Source organism: Sorex araneus, chromosome 1 (genome assembly GCF_027595985.1).
Source record: "Sorex araneus isolate mSorAra2 chromosome 1, mSorAra2.pri, whole genome shotgun sequence".
NCBI classification, from domain to species: domain Eukaryota; kingdom Metazoa; phylum Chordata; class Mammalia; order Eulipotyphla; family Soricidae; genus Sorex; species Sorex araneus.
Window position 1 is genome coordinate 400,276,005 of NC_073302.1, and position 17,867 is coordinate 400,293,871.

The following is a 17,867-nucleotide window of genomic DNA, read 5'->3' on the forward strand; positions in this document are numbered from 1 at the left end:
AATCAAGGTCTAGTATATCAAATGACTGTACTTTACATATCACGGACTATAAGCTTTCTAATGGGCATAGACTTTTCTCAGAAATGGCTAGAAATTATAAAACCTTGGCCACAGAATCCAGATGTGCATGCTGTAGTGGAAAATTTGCTTGTGTTCTATAACAAGAATGTGTATTATTATAGGGAGCTTATTTTTATCTGATAGCTTCAATTATCTGAATCCAAATAAAAAATAAAAAACACTAGAAATTATAGTGGATTTATTGGCAAGAAATATTTAGTTGCTGAAAATCAAGTAAACAATGCTATTTTATTCTATTTTTTTCATTTGAGTATTCTGTAGTGAGGTCACAAGCTAAAGATTTTAGTCTACTTCTTGTTCTTTACATCTCTGAGTATATGTTAATTGTGAACTATAAATTACTCCTCTTTGTTTTTTGGGTTTTTATTTTTATTTTTTCTTTTTGGGTCACACCTGGCAATACACAGGGGTTATTCCTGACTCTGCACTCAGGAATTACCCTTGGCAATGCTCAGGGGACCATATGGGATGCTGGGAATCGAATCAAACCTGGGTCGGCCGCGTGCAAAGCTCTACTCACTGTGCTATTGCTCCAGCCCCTAAATTACTCCTCTTTGAAGATAACATTTGTAAATCTAAAGATGAACTGCAAATTTAGTGTTAGTCTTTTTTTTTCATTAAGAAATCATTTCCTTCCAGAGTTGTCATTTATTTTTCTCTTCTCTTTAGCTCTGTTTTTCACTCTGGTACACATCCTTTAATATTCATGTATGCCCTATTAGGTTTATTACACTCATATACAATAGATTATCAAAATGTGAGTTTACTAATTCAGTATTACTGCATAGTCATATAACATTTTACAGTTGTACAACATATGTATTTTTTGAGAGAACCTGTCTCTCTTTCCATATGCCTGCCTGTGTATTGAATAATAAGATTCAGGAAAAATTAAACAGGGGAGAAAAACTGGCTTATATTAATATTGGAGCGTATGGTTTAGGAACACAAGTTCCAAGCACCTGTGTTCTCTCTGGAAAGCCTTTGCCAAACACATGCGTTTACCTATCACCTCCCTGGACTTGATAAAATTGGGTTAGAACATCTTCTAATAATTTTGAATGAAAATAAAGTCTGCATAGATGCTGTAGCATGTGATTTTGTAGTATAAGTAACATCACAGACTTCAGCCATATAGATCATTATTTTTCCACTGGGGCCAGATATTCCCCTTAGTGCACTATGGATAACCCATGAAGGCCTCATGTGAGAATTGTACAAATGCAGGGCCAATAGGTTCAACAAAGGGGCCACAGGAAGGGAAAAAAAGATCAGAGTTGGAGTATGTTTAGAAAAGAAGTTGATCGCTTCTCGTCCTTTTGGCTAAGATCAAGTGTAGAAAAGAAGTTGAGAAATAATGATATTGATAAGGTTTAGAGAAATTTTTATTATTTATATTTATTTATTTTGCTTTTTGGGTCACACCCAGTAATGTACAGGGGTTACTCATGGCTCATGCACTCAGGAATTACTCCTGGCAGTGCTCAGAGCGACCTTATAGTATTCTGGGAATCAAACCTGGGTCGACTGCGCGCAAGGCAAATGCCCTACTCGCTGTGCTATTGCTCCAGCTCCGGTTTAGAGAAATTTTTATATTGCAGTCTTTACCTAAATCTTCTTATGCGAGTGTGTATTTGCTACAGTCTTCAATTTAAGACTGCCTGTGAAAGGTTCTGGGCTATAGCTTAGTAGGCTGAGCACATGCTTTCATGCAGGAGACCTGGGTTTCATCCCCGGCACTCCATATGGTCTCCCCAGCACTACTCTGAGTGACCCTTGAGTACAGAGCCAGGAATAGCACTCGATCACAGCTAGATGTGGTTCAAAATCCAATAAAAAGAAAAAATGCATATGTTACATCTATGTGTGAAATAATTCATTAGAATTCAAAGGTAACATAGCCTATGTGGTCAAATATTAGGAATTTTGGGGCAGGGAGCGACCACACCCAGCACTGCTCAGAATCTTGTTCCTGGCTCTACACTCAGGGATCACTCCTGGTGGTGCTCTGGGGACCATATGGGATGCCTGTGATTGAACTTGGTTTGGCAATGTGCAAGGCAAGTGATGTACTACTGTTCCAAACCCCAATATTAGGGTCTTTTAAATAATTGTAAGCATTATCTAAAAATTACCGAAAAGAGACTGTACACATGGAGAGACTGTACACATGACTTTTCTTCTTGTAGCATTCCAGTTCCCTTTTTTGAAATTTCATTGAAGACAGGGTATGAATTTTCCATACTATGCATATAGCTAACCTTCACTACTAAACTGCTCTCTGTAGCCCTGTCTGTCCACTAACTGAACCTACAATTTAGTAAACACAGAATTTCCGTCATGAGTTGAAATAATAAAACCAGGTAAATGGAAGAAAGTACCAGATTCTGTAATATTAAGTAATTTAGTATTTTTTGTGGACTTGAGCGATAGCACAGCGGGTAGGGCGTTTAACTTGCATGCGGCCGACCTGGGTTCAATTCCTCCATCCTTCTAGGAGAGCCTGGCAAGCTACCAAGGGTATATCACCCACAGAGCAGAGCCTGCCAAGCTACCCATGGCTTATTGGTTGTGCCAAAACAGTAACAACAAATCTCACACTGGAGACGTTACTGGTGACCACTCCAGCAAAATCGATGAACAGTGGGAGACAGTGCTACAGTGGGTGTTACAGTATTATTTCAGAAGTTATTTTTTAAAGTGTAAAAAGGAGAATTTTTTTTTGGAGGAGTCGGGGGACTGGTAGTGACACACCCAGTGATGCTCAGGCTTTACTTCAGGCTCTGTGCTCAGGGATCACTTCTGGTAGCTCTGGGGGGATTCCCTTCCCCAAGTCAGAGATTTAACTCAGCTTGGCCAAGAGTAAGGCAAATAACCTACTCACTGTATTATGGCTCCAGGTACCCAAAAGGAGTATATGAGCATAGAATCTCAAGAGCAATATAATATTTTATACTAAAGGTGTTTTTAAAAACATTAATTAGGGGTCAGAGAGATGGTCCAGGGGATACAGCGTTTTTCTTGCATACTGCCAACCTTGGTTGAACCCCTGCATCTCATATGGTCCCCTGACACCCCCCCTCCAGGAGCAATCTCTGAGCACAGGACTAGTAGTTGCCCCTGACTTTTGGGTCCAATACCAAAAAAATAAAATAAAAAATCAAAACCAAAAATAATTTGTTGTGACTTTTACATTTTAATTACATGTGGATTCCATGTAATTAGCTTTATTAAGGACTGGGGCAATAGCACAGTGGGTAGGGCATTTGCCTTGCATGTGGCTGACCCAGGTTCGATTCCTCTGTCCCTCTTGGAGAGCCCAGCAAGCTACCAAGAGTATCCTGCCTATACAGCAGAGCCTGGCAAGCTACACATGGCATATTTGATATGCCAAAAACAGTAACAACAAGTCTCATAATGGAGACTTTACTGTTGCCCACTCAAGCAAATTGATGAACAATGGGATGACAGTGCTACTAAAGGTACTATTATTACTATAGTAACAACATATTTTAGAACAATAAAACTTTTTTGATCAAGAAATTAATCTGAAATCTAAAGAAATGACAATCTATATTCATAAAGAGTTTATCTTATTATCTGTACATCAGATCAATTCTGTTTAATTATAATCTATTTGATACTAGACCATTCAGATTAGAGAAAGTTAATTAATTCAGAAGAAAAGTATCTATTGGTCTCAGTGTACCAGATTTACAGTTAAATTTATACAAACCCTATATTTAAATTTCATAAAAAACTGAATGCAGATTCTGAATATGGATTTTTTTATGAGTGAAATTTTTACTGGTATTTGAAAGGCATTTTACTGGTATGGTAATAATTGGATTAAGTATAGAAAACATAATTTCCTGTCCAGATAAATTAGACACTGATGAAAAACAGTACTACAGGACACTTAGCCATGGCTTACATTGTTCAATTATACTTGACTGCTTTTCATCGGGGAAATCATAAGCTATAGTGACATTGACAGATAAGGGTATTTGTCTTCCAACATGCTACTCACAGATGTCAGGAGCCCACTGAATATGAAAAAGATTACAGGCTTCTTTTTAGCCAGTTAAATATAAAAGGAAAATCTGAAGTTTAAGACAGAAAATGAAACAACAAAAAGAATGTGAGACACAGAACACAGAAGCAGTCAATGGTGTTCTCTACTTAGTTTCTAAGAAATAAGAGCTTTGTATAAAAGCAAAACTCTCACTTACATAGCTAGTTTATGTCATTCTTGTTTAATTTAATGAAATGATGAATTAAAATCTATAGTTTTATTTTCAATGATAGATTGCTTCAAAATTGAAGTTGTTTGTCTAATGATCCTATGTTATAATTCTAATTAGACTTTTTTAAAGGAAATTACCTAAATTTACATGAGCCCTATCGACCTTATTTCACTCCCATGCCTGATTGATTGTGCTGGGTATCTTGCGATTATTCTCAGAAAGTAGTTGCATTTGGAAAATATGTGCTATATGGATCTCTTACAAAAATAGCAATCATTTCTTTTTTTCCCATTTTGGGGGTTGAAGGGACCTCCCAAATAACTGTTATCCATCCATCAGTTATGGCAATACTTGGCCAACCAAACTGAAAGGTTCAATGCCAGAGCCTAATGTCAGAGTCCAAGTATGAAAAGCTGCTCAAGTCCTGTGGTATGGACTCCAGCCCAGGACCATGTCCAGTAGTATGTAGAGGCCTCCAGAACTATAGTCAGGGATCCAGGCTGCACCTGGGGGAGATTGGAAGGGAAGGGCACATGCTTCTAATGACTGAACTCAGGTTCTCATACATAGGATACTGTCTGACCACTGAGCAATATTTTTGATAATTGATCTGAAAGAATCATTTGTACAGATACATCACTTGTACAGAAACACCTCAGTGAGTTACCTTAAAGAAACTGGTGGAAAAAATTGAAAAAACTTTTAGGTAGTTATCAAGGTGCTAAGGAATACAATGATAAGTCTCAGCAATGGAATAGATGATGACAAAGATCAAACAAATAACCTGAAAATAAAATGTATCACTCCAACAATAAAAAGGTATTAAAGAAATAGAGAAACTATGAAGAGAATATAAGAGATATTATGAAAATATTAGGAAGAATGAATTCAGAATCATAGGAATTTCAGTGGGGAATAAAAAGAAGAAAAAGGGGGGTTGGAGGGTGGGGTGGAGGTTTACTGTGGTTCTTGGTGGTGGAATATGTGCACTGGTGAAGGAATGGGTGTTTGAACATTGTGTAACTGAGTTTTAAGCCTGAAAGCTTTGTAACTTTCCACATGGTGATTCAATCAAAAAAAAGAAAAAAGGAAGACTGTCTAGTTGAAAAAACAATATCTTAGAGCTTCCACAACCTGAAGAAGAAGACTAGTAAACTGATATATTAAGCCCAAAACCTACAGAGAATAACACAAAGACACACTTTGATCAAAATGACAAGAATAAAAGACAGAGACTCCTAAAAATGGCAAGAGAGAACTAAAAACTCATATACAAGAAAAAATATTAGATTCACATCACATTTCTCATATGAAACTATAAACAAGGAAATAATATAATGATACGTGGGAAGTAATGAATAAAAACTTGATCAAAAGTACTTTATCATGCAAGGTTCACCTCAGATTTGAAGTAGTGATAATCACATTCTCAGATAACCAAGAATTTAGAGTATTTGTTATTTGTTACATATAAACCAGCTCTGAGGTTATTTAGTCTGAATAACCTCATGCAAAAAACAGAGTTTAACAAATTATCATAGAAAATTCTCATAGAAAAATGACAACAAAATTATTCATGTCAATAATTTCTCTAAATGTTAATGGGCTTAACTCTCCCATTCAAAGACACCGAGGGTCTGGGTGGATAAAAGAACAAAATCCAGCCTTCTGCTGCTTATAGATGACATGATGAACCTCACAATAAAAACAGGCTCAGAATGAAAGGTTTCAAAATGTCATTTTGCTAATGGTAGACTGAAAAAAGCAAGGGTGATCGTACTTGCATCAGACCAAGTGTTATTCAGGCTAAAGAAAATAATGGGAAATAGGAAGACCATTACATACTGGTCAAGGGATAAATAGATCAAAAGGAATGAACTCTTCTTTACATATGAACTAAATTAAGAGGAGCACAGTATAACAAACAACCGCAAACAGACTTGAGGTGAGACATCTATAGCAACACAGTAGAAGTGGGAGACTTTTAACAATCATTCTCACCATTTGATAGATAAATCTGTCCAAACATCATCAAGGAAGATAGATTTCAAAATGAAGGATTGTAAGTACTGCACTAATAGCCATTATATGATCCTCCAGCCCACAGCTCACCATCTTGTTCAGTCTATATGGAATAGTTTCTACAATAGACCACATGTGGGGGCAAAGTTGAACTGCCCTAAAGTTACAAAGAGAAATATTATCAAGTATCTTTTCAAGACTTACCTGGAAAGGAAGAAAACACGATCATAAAGGTGGGTTTTCTAGGTCAAGGCTTATGCGTTATATTCCAAAGGTGCTAACCCTGCAGTTTTCCCAAATGTGGGAAACTCGAATGAATAATTTGTGGTAGTAGGGGACTGCATTCACGGTCTCTTGAATGTGATAGTGGGTGCAGGGGAACCATAGTATTTTCATATTGGTAAACAATTTTGCTAATATTGCTAATAAAAGCAAGTACATGAAAACATTATTATCTATCAAGTTGGTTAATCATGCGGGGTTAATACTGACTAAAGAATCAGCTATGATTAGACCTTTGCACATATGAGCCACTAAGGAGATAGCTATAAAATGAGTTTTGTAAGTTAATTTAAAGGTATTTATAATTTTAGAATTAAAAGCTCCAAATTTAGAAAATACACCTATAAATAATCATAAATGATTTTTACATTGTTGATTATAATGTTTATGGAATGATGTTATGATATAAATGCCAGTTTAAAATATTAGAGTAGAAAGGTAATATCAATTAAATGTCTCAGTAAGTGCGAAAAGGTAAAACAGGAGTGCATTCAAGCAGAGTAGCTTAAGCAGTTGTTAATAAATAAAAGACTAATTTGGTAGCATAAAAAATGTTCCTATTAAAATTAAGTAGAAAACAGTAATTTATTATGTTATGTCACACTTATCTTTAAAATAAATGTATACATGTATATGTACAATCTATATATTTATATATAAGATATTATAATAGAATAGCCACCAAATAATGCATAAAATAAATATTAATCATTTTACCCTATTTTCCAATTAAAATAACCATATATTACAGTAATAACTCAATATTAAGAAAGCATTAAACATAACACAATAGATAATAGTTTGTTTGCATCTTTATTGGGGTGTAAAGATAATTTTAATTTTCATTCTGAATTTATTTATTTTTTTCAGTAGTAAGGTTTATTGGAAAATAGAAGAGAAAGAAACTCCCCAGCTGGAGAGGAACATATTAAAGAACTATGTTGTCAAATTTTAATTTTCATTAAAATTTTTTGATTTGTTTGTTGTTTGGGGGCTATACACAACTGTGCTCAGGAATTTCTTCTTGCTCTCCACATTGAGATGACTCTTGACTAGGCTGGGGAGGAATCACCTGTGGTGCCAGGTGACTAAGTCAGTCAGGTGACTGACTAAGGATCTGCTGTATGCAAGGCAACCACCTTCACTCATGGTGCTAAGACTTGTTTCTCTATGCCCTTTAATTTGTCACTTTTTTTTTGCTTTATTTTTTTTTGTCACACCTGGAGATGCACAGGGGTTACTCCTGGCTCTGCACTCAGGAATTACTCCTGGCAATGCTCAGAGGAGCATATGGAATGCTGGGAATCGAACCCGGGTCGGGCACGTGCAAAGCAAATGCCCTATGCACTGTGCTATTGCTCCAGCCCCAAATGATGTCACTTTAGAGAAACATATTGTGCCTGAATCAAGTGACTGGTCCTCTGCAATAATGAATCTCTAGAAAGGAAATTTCAATGAGATCTAGTTAACCACTTATTTTATTCCAAAGTATATACACTGAAGTTGAATTATATTGGTTAGTTTTCTTCTAATATTAGGGTAATGTATTTGTTGGCATAATTAAAATTAATTCCCACCTTTAATTGACTTCACATATGGGTATGTTTTAACATTGTTTCAAGTCTCTTGTTCTCCAGCTGGATTTTTTTCTAAATAACTGACATATTAATAGGTTGTCTAAGAATTAATTTGAGTATCTGAGAACAAGTGTCCCCTTAAATATTGTACTCTGAGCATATTCCTTGCCTCCCCCTTCCAGAAAGATATTCATCAACAGACAATTATTCCCCAGATGATTCAGTGATTTTCTGTTCTGTGGCTCAGTCACCAAATATCAGGTAGAGTGGAAAGGAGACTATGGCACAGGCAGACGCTTCCTAAGAGCACAGAACAGGAAGTCACACACATTTAATCACAAGTCATACCACTGGACCTAACATTAAGGGAATCTGGCAAATGTGATTAATTGTGTGCCCAGAAAGTGGCATTTTGGTGAAAACAGTCTGTTATTATACTTGCAGTTTGTGCTGAATTATGAAATAACACAGATGAATAGTTCAACTCCCAGTAGATTTCAAAGAACTCACAGCTTCATAGGTCAGAGAAAACTAACTGCATATAATTATAATGGGGGAAAATTCAATTCATGATTCTTTGTAATGCTTTTCTGTAGAACAATATCTAAAGCTTCAGGATTTAATCTATATTTAGACAGTCCTCTTTGTTCATTTATGCCTTCACTCAGCATTCTCCTCACATTTACTTGTCTGCTTTACTGATTTAGATAACAAGAGGCAAGGAATGAGATAAATGAACTTATATGCATGACACACATAATGTCTAGTAGCAAGTAAACTGGACTCTCAATCCTAAATTCATATGGAGGGCTATATCTTCACAAAAATTGTAAGTAATATAATGGTTAAATTATACTACAATGGTCTTAATGTAATAATTAAACATAAAAAGAGCCATCGTGAAAATGTAGAACCTTGAGTTCTAAGATTCATAATGGGAGCTAACATTTTAAACCTGAAGAGCAATGAGAGTTTTTGAACCCTGTGTAATTCTAGCAGAGAGCTCTCCAAGGAATGGAAAATTCAATCAGAGGACTGCTCCTATAACCCTGTGACACACTTTATGATGTTGAGGCTTTTTAATTTGATTATGTTTGGTTTCAAATATCACCCATAACCAACTAAAAACCCTCGTTATTTAATTTCATAATTAGGTTCAAATTTTTCATAATTTATATATTTCTTTAATTCTATTACTTCAAACAATTGCATTTTTCATTGTTTGTTTGGGGGCCACACCCTGTAGTGCTCAGAGCTTACTACTAACAGGCTCAGGAGACCAGAAATCAAATCCAGGTGAGCCACAGGCAAAACAAGCACCCTAACACTGTACTACCACTCTGGGACCATAACTAATTTTTAGACATCTGTTTAATAAGCTTTTTTTTTACCTCTATAAAGAAAAAGCAAAATTTGAGGGGTGGAGTGAGGGTTGGTAACCCAGTGGTGCTTAGAACTTACTCTTATATGTGCTCAAGGATCATTAATCTGGTCTTGGGGGGAGTTTATGGAGTGCCAGGAATAGAACATGGGTCAGCTGAGTGCAAGGCAAGTGCCCTACCTACTGAACTATCTCTATGGCTCCTCAAATATTTTTGAATACCTTAAATTTTCTATATATGTGTATATATATACATACGTCTATCTCTGTAATATGCTTCTACCTTTTTTCACTTTTAAAATTGAGCTAATTTTCACAATCAACTTACAGAACCTGAGCCAATTGCTGCAGTGCTGTGTCCTCTACTAAATGCCATCAAACCTAAGAACCACATGATAGCATTACTCCCATGAGTGTTGCATCTGAATGAACTCTTTCTTGGAATTTCACACTATTATCTGCCCACAAAGTTGAGATATAATAAACACATTTCTATATTAAATAAGAATCTTAAAGAAATTTGTTTTTTTTTTAATTTTAGAGGGGCTTAGGAATTTAGTTTGCTTCTATGTGAGATAAATACAATAACATGTGAGTGACTTGCTTTGAGAATGTATAGTGACAACTTTCTAAGATTTAAGACACAAACTGCAGGCTGTAGAGCTAGTACAGTGCATATGGTGCTTGCCTTGCACTTGTCTGACCTAAATTTGACACATGGACCCCATAAGGTCACCTGAGCACTAAACAAGGAGGAAGCCCTGAGCACTGCCAGATGTGGCCCCAAAACAACAACAACAAACCCAAATACTGCTATTTTAAGCAGTTCTTTTTTAAGAACAGCATGATTCCTGTTTTTAGAGTGAAGAAGTAGGGCATGGCATAACTTCACTAAGGAGTTTATGCAAGGGACCGCCCCCATGTTTGAGAACTTTAGCTCTATTTTTTAAATACCTATATTGTAATTCAGTTGTTCAATGAGCACCACTTTTTTCTGTACTGTAATTACGTATCTTGGAACAGATTCGATTCATGAAATATCACATCTGTAATAGGTTACTACTTTTGTAGTAAGAAAGCCATCCTGCCTAGAAATGACAAGCAAGAAATGGGATTTACAGAATTCAGAATAGTCAGAGGGCTAATTAGGATCATTAATTGCTGTTCCTTTTCTCTAATATTAGTATTATATAACTCTAATATTTATATATAATGGTCAGAGGCAATGGCAAATGTAAGAATGCAAGTGGTTGGGGATAAGGCAAGTCCCTTTTCCATCTATATTAGCAGAGATAGCAAGGGATTTGGCACAGAATTGATGTGTTAGCTCAGGTATGGGAGAAAGCTCACCTGAGCTGGATATTTCATAATAAGATCAAGAGACTCAAGTCTAACTCCATGGAAAGAGCATGTAAAGACCCTTGCTACTTAATGCTGTGTTTATCCTGGACTGTGTCTCCGTGTCTTAGTAAAGAATCAGTGTATCCCAGTGGTTTTAGCATCTAGTCAAACATACAGGCTCAACATACAGTAAAGTTGGTAAATTAGGAAATTTCCAATTTCATCATCAGCTCTTCAAAAGGTATGCAAAAATATCTATAGACTTTTTATTCCCTCAGACTCAAAAAAGAAACTAAATATGAGTTTTCTCTCATATCTGTCATCTTGGTGATGTAGTAACTGACTGCATTTTTGTCACCAAAACAATAAATTTGGCCAGGCAAACTACTGTTAGGTATTCAACTTTTAGGACAGGGGATAACAGGGTTATTCACTCAATAAAGCACAATTCGTATATATTTTAGAAAGTAAATTGCCTATTTAATATGTGATAGAGATTAGATAGAGATTAGATTTCCTATAAAAGGAATTACTCTCACATATGGCAAGGAGATTACAAATGTTCATATACTGAAATTGATATAATAATTTTTAGTTTAGAAAATATGAGTGAAATTTATAACTGTTTTTATTATATGTTCTACATAATAATGTAAAAGGATAATTAAAATACTGTAGAATTCTATTTTTAAATGAACATTAGTAATTAGTTTTGGCCAGATGAATATGCACAAAATTTAGAGAGGAATGAGAAAGAAAACCTTTAAAAATCCTTACAAGAATCTCATTATTTTCCCTTAAACACTGGGTGCTATATTTGGTAATTACCATTTTCTTATGCAGCTTGTCTGATACTAACTACTTAGATGTTACTGGAGCCTATTATTACTGAAATACGCATTTAATTCTTTAAAATATATTAGCAAAATGGGAAAAATACACCTTTCCTGCCATTTAATGAGGCAGACTTCAACTTCCAACACACTCTAGTAATTTAAAAATTATATTAAAGTTTCTCAGCCAAGCAAATACTGCAAATAGGTATGAGGGAAGAATAAAAATACCAGAGTAACTTTTTGATGAATATAAATCATTAATTTATAATATATCTTCTTATTGTGATTTGTGAGAGTGTAGGAAAAACAATTATCAAATTCTAGTGTATAATATGTATGTTAGATTCATGCTCCATCATCTGTAGCCATTATGGCTTGTGGTTAATCAACTTTTCAAGGAAAAATCATGCAACAAACCTTCATTTTTTTCTCAGTCAATTATTTACTATGTTTTTAGTTTTTTTATGAAGAAAGCTTCTTGAATTTAGTAAGATGAAACCAGACTCTCTGAAGGTTTGTTTTAAAATATATCTTGATGAAAATTTAGAAAAAATAATTGCTTTTAGAGTGTTCTTTATCACTTAAACTATTACTTTTCAGAAGGTTTTTTTTATGGTACTTCTAAGTTACCCAGAGTGAAAAAGAAATCTGATGTCCAGATGTAATTTGTTTCTTCTTCCAAATTTTTCAGCTTGTTATAAATCTTCAGCTACTGTTTTTCCATCCTTTTTTCTTTTCTTTCCTTTCCTTTCTTCTTTTTTTTTGTTTTTGGGGCCACACCTGGTGTGCTTAGGGGTTATTCCTGGATTTTCACTCAGAAATCACCCCTGGTGGACTCAGTGGACTCTATGGGATGCCCAGGATTAAACCCAGGTCAGCTGCATCCAAGGAAAGTTATATTATCACTTAGGCACTTTTGACTACTTTTGTAATGTCACGAGAAGTTTCCTACTATTACCTAACTTTTCGTCAGGTCTATAAACTGTTTTTTAAAGCCAGTTCTACCTAGTTCTTCTAAGTATAGAAAAGAATCTTATATACTCTGCTTTCCCAAATTATTGGAGACATTTATGCTTTTGTTATATTTAAATTAATAAATTAGTAAAGTCAACATAGCAGCATTCACAATTCTTAGCTGTTATAAACTTGGCAATTATAACTCTTATAGACTCACATCAAACCCAATTGTTTGATGTGTGTTAGGAAAACTGTAATAGAATCACAAGAACTGTAATGACTGTGTTTTAATATATTGTATTTTATCTACAGTTCCTGTGTTTATTTCCATGCTTTGTTCACAGTACCATCTTTGGCAGAATTAGTTTTCTGTGATTGGACTATTCACCCGAGGCCCTGAACTGAAAGCTGGCAACTCAAATAAAAGTCTTCCTCACACAGGGTGTAGCACATTTCATTTTACTAAGTACAAGATAGGAGGGAAAGAATAGATCTTTCCAGAGGTACTCCTCCTATCCGAACATTGCTCTTGCAAAGATTTCACTGCTCTTTCCCCAAAGTTGCTAGGTATGGAAGTTTGAAACCCGTGAAACCCAAGCTGAATAAAAACAGGCAGGGAGGATAGTTTATATCTGCCCCATCAGATCTGATTGTTTATAGTTAGAGCTTTCATCTGGTTTTTGTCACATTCTTTAGTTGCAGGCAAAAACTATTCTCACACTCCTTCCCCCAGTTTTCCACTCATTATCTTTTAACAAACTTTTTTTTTCTTTTTTAAAATTTTATTGAATCACCGTGAGATAGTTACAAGCTTTCATGTTTGGGTTGCAATCTCACAATGATCAAACACCCATTCCTCCACCAGTGCACATTCCCTACCACCAATATCACAGGTATAACCCCCTTTCCCACCCTCCCCCTGCCTCTAACGCAGACAATATTCCCCATACTCTCTCTACTTCTGGGCGTTATAGCTTGCAACACAGACACTGAGATGTCATCATGTTTGGTCCATCATGTTTGGTCCATCACTTTCAGCATGCATCTCCCATCCCAACTGGTTCCTCCAGCCATCATTTTCTTAGTGATCCCTTCTCTATTTCATCTGCCTTCTACCCTCTGCTCATGAAGCAGTCTTCCAACTATGGGGCAATCCCCCCGGCCCTTGTATCTACTGTCCTTGGGTGTCAGCCTCATGTGATGCTACCCTCCACAAATGAGTGTAATCCCTCTATGTCTATCCCTCTCTTTCTGACTCATTTCATTTAGCATTATATTCTCCATGTTTATCCATTTATAAACAAATTTCATGACTTCATCTGCCCTAACAGCTTCATAGTATTCCATTGTGTAGATGTACCAAAGTTTCTTTAACCAGTCATCTGTTTTAGGACACTCGGGTCGTTTCCAGATTTTGTCTATTGTGAACAGTGCTGCAATGAATATATAGGTACAGATATCATTTCTACTGTGCTCTTTTGCATCCTCGAGATATATAACCAGAAGTGGTATTGCGGGATCATATGGAAGCTCAACTTATTATCAAATATTTCCTTGTTAATAGAGCTGTATTCTTGGGGGATGAATTCCAACAAAAATAGTGAGTCTGTTTCGAAACTCTAACACCAATAGTGAGTTGTGTGTTGAAATCTGGAATGTAATCAAGGTAAAGAGAAAAGGAAGTGAAATTATCACTCCCGCACGGGGTGGAGGGTTGGAGGGTGAGGGGTGGGATGTATACTGTTTTTTTGTTTGTTTGTTTTTTTGTTTTTGTTTTTATTGGTGGTGGAATATGGGCACTGGTGAAGGGATGAGTGTTTGAGCATTGTATAACTGAGATATAAGCCTGAGAACTTTGTAACTTTCCACTTGGTGACTCAATAAAATAAAAAAAAAAACAGTGACCAAAATGCAGAAAGAGCCTACAGAATGGCAAAGAATATTTACCCATAACCCATCTGATAAGAGATTAATATCCAGGATATAAAAGATACTTGTAGAACTGTATAAGAAAAAAACCTCCAGCCCCTTCAAAAAATGGGGAGAAGAAATGAACAGAAGTTTCCTCAAAAGAGAAATACAAATGGCCCAAAGGCACTTGAAAAAATGCTCCACATCCCTAGTCATCAGAGATATGCAAATCAAAACAACAAGGAGATATCATCTCACACCACAAAGACTGGCACATATTCAAAAGAACAGAAGCAACCAGTGCTGGTGTGGATGTGGGGAAAAAAGGGACGCTCCTTCACTGTTGGTGGGAATGCCGACTGGTCCAGCCTTTCTGGAAAACAATATGAACAGTCCTTCAAAAACTAGAAATTAACAAACTTTTTGATATCGACTCAATTTATCATCTCAAATCGAAAATAGTGTGTCCTTGATATCATTTGTTGCTATAATATGTAACTGATTTTTTTAAATAAAACTGAATGCTCCTGTGATTCCCATATCTACTTAATTTGCTTTATTTTTCATTTAACTGAGACAGAGCCTTCTCTGTCTTTGGAGAAAAGAGCTTTCATCTGAAGATCTTGTTCTGTGGAACACCTTCTACCACAGAATAATAGAGCCTTGAGTTTTTCATTATCCTACGGAGCCAGGCTTGTTTAGTCCACTTCTTAAAGAGTTTTAAAAAGGGAAATTTTGTTTATCCAAAAATATTTTTATTCATATGGGAATATCCTTATTTATTTTCACACACTATCTTCCCTCTACATACCTGGATTTAAAATTTTACAACTATATTTTTAGTGTTGTTTTTGGACAATGGCTATAAAATTTATACATTTGTTTGTTTTGAGGTTACCACTCAGTGGTGTTTGGGTATTATTTCTGGCTATGTGCTCAGGGATCACTCCTAGTAGGGCTCAAGGGGCCATAAGTATTTCCAGGAATCAAACCTGGTTGGTCATGTGCAAGGCAAATACCCTACACATTCTGATCCTACTATTTTTTGACTATATGTAGAGTCTCTGGACAGCTAAGATGACATCAAAAGTGAGTATTATCTGAGTTAATGCTAACAAAGTCAAAGATAAGAACAACTGCTTACTAACTGCGTGAAATAAAGAGTAAGATGCCCTGTATGATTGATTAATATATGGAAAAATAGACATGGAAGTGTAGATATAGTATTGTTGTCATATATATGTGTATGTGTAAGAAAATTGCATGGGTACATAAATCTTAATGCATATAAAAGTTGAATAATACAGTAACAGTGGTGTGCAATTAATTCAATGTTAATATATTTTTAATGAAAGTGCTTATCCCTTGTTTTGCATATTGTTGAAATTTTAGGAAAGAGATTTGCAGCGGACTGGAATTATTCCCCAAAGTCATCCAATAAACCTAATTATGTGAGGAAACTAATGAAAAAATGTCAAGACTGAATATGTTTTTATAACATGTTATAATATCTTTGGCTTGTCTGCTAAGGCATTTTTAGCTGATTTTTAGTATGAGCCACAACTGCTAGTTAGATCGATTAACTAAGTAAAAATATTACTTTTCATTTTTAATCACTTCAGTGACAAGTTGCTTTGATTCTGCTGTCAATCACAAATATTTATCTTTTAATCTTAGATACAGAAATTGATACTCTGAATTTTTTAGACTATTCTAAGAGATATACTTTATAAAAAAGTTTGAAAACAAATGGAATATTATTTGACCAATGTAAAAATGGCGGGTATAATGCATAAACAGTATATGAACATTAATTGGTTAAATGTATCCCTATGCAATATTTTCAAATATTCTTGTCACTTTTTATTTATACAAACATTTCTTTGATTTTTTTGTTTTCTGTTTTTTGGCCACACCTGGATGTACTCAAGGCTTTCTCCTGGCTCTGTGCTCAGGTACCATTCCTGGCGGAGCTCAAGGGGCCAAGTGGGGTGCTGGTTATTAAACTTGTGTTGGCTATTTACAAGGCAGTTGCCATAACCCACTCTATATCACTCTAAATATCATTGCCCTAAAATGTTTAAATAATTAGTTTTTGAAGTTTCTTTAGAATGTATACCCTTAATAGATTTTATTATTAGCCAAGTGTTTCTATTACTTTAAATTGCAGATATAGTAAAGTTATATTTTTTTCTTCTTTGCAAATTTGTTTGCTTCTTTATAGCTTAAAAGGCAGTGAATAATTTTCTTTTTTTCTTTTTTTTTCCATTTTTGGGTCACACCTGGCAATGCACAGGGGTTACTCCTGGCTCTGCACTCAGGAATTACCCCTGGCCATGCTCAGGGGACCATATGGGATGCTGGGAATCGAACCCGGGTTGGCCGTGTGCAAGACAAACACCCTATCCACTGTGTTATTGTTCCAGCCCAGGCAGTGAATAATTTTCATGTAATAATAAGGTCCTTATTATGTAGAAGATCATAATTCTTTGAATTTACGTACTTTCTAAGGTCCACAATAGTTTAAAATATAGAGATTTCTGCTACAATGTACAGATGGTTAGGTTTTTTTTTTTATTCTTAGAACTATATCGTTACTAAGTGCATTAGAGTGGACTCTGTTTTTACTAATCCTGTAATAAAAGTGAAATAAAATATTTAAAACTCACACATTAGCTGAAATTTAAAGTCACTTTGTCCTAACACCTTTTTATTATAAACAAACATTATTTGGTTTCTAGTTCTACAGGAGTATAAACCAAATTTACCAATGCTCCTAAATAGTATTCTAGACTAAACAGCTTTTCTCTTAAATTTTTATTAAAGCTTATATTTCAGTAGCCTTATACATTACAACTTCAATAGAGACCTTACTACATTCTAGTCCATTGCATCTAGTCCTGCCATTGCAATATTTATGAGATATTATGTGGATGCTCTCTTTTAAAATACCACAAAATTTTGTCTGTTAAGATTAGGTCCCTTTAAGCTGTATGTAGAGTGATAATATATACATATATGTATGCATATATATGTGTCTGTGTAGATATTGTTATCTTGGTTGAAACATTTATTTTCCTATAAATTTTATTAAATGTCTTTCATGCTAATTTCACTGACATAAAATTTTTATAAATTTTGCTGAATGTCTTGGTGCTAATTACTACTTTAATATAACTATAATAGTATATAACTATATATACTAGTACATAACTATACTAGTAAGGAAATA

At 35.1% G+C, this 17,867-nt stretch overlaps 1 protein-coding gene and 1 non-coding gene across 11 annotated transcripts in view; both read left to right on the forward strand.

Moving 5' to 3' along the window:
* Positions 1-17,867, forward strand: part of MAGI2 (membrane associated guanylate kinase, WW and PDZ domain containing 2) — a 1,445,467-nt gene that overhangs the window by 69,474 nt on the left and 1,358,126 nt on the right. The window lies entirely within an intron of this gene.
* LOC129401081 (U1 spliceosomal RNA) lies at positions 6,547-6,707 on the forward strand. The gene has a single exon (XR_008628096.1). It is a non-coding gene; the product is annotated as a U1 spliceosomal RNA (small nuclear RNA).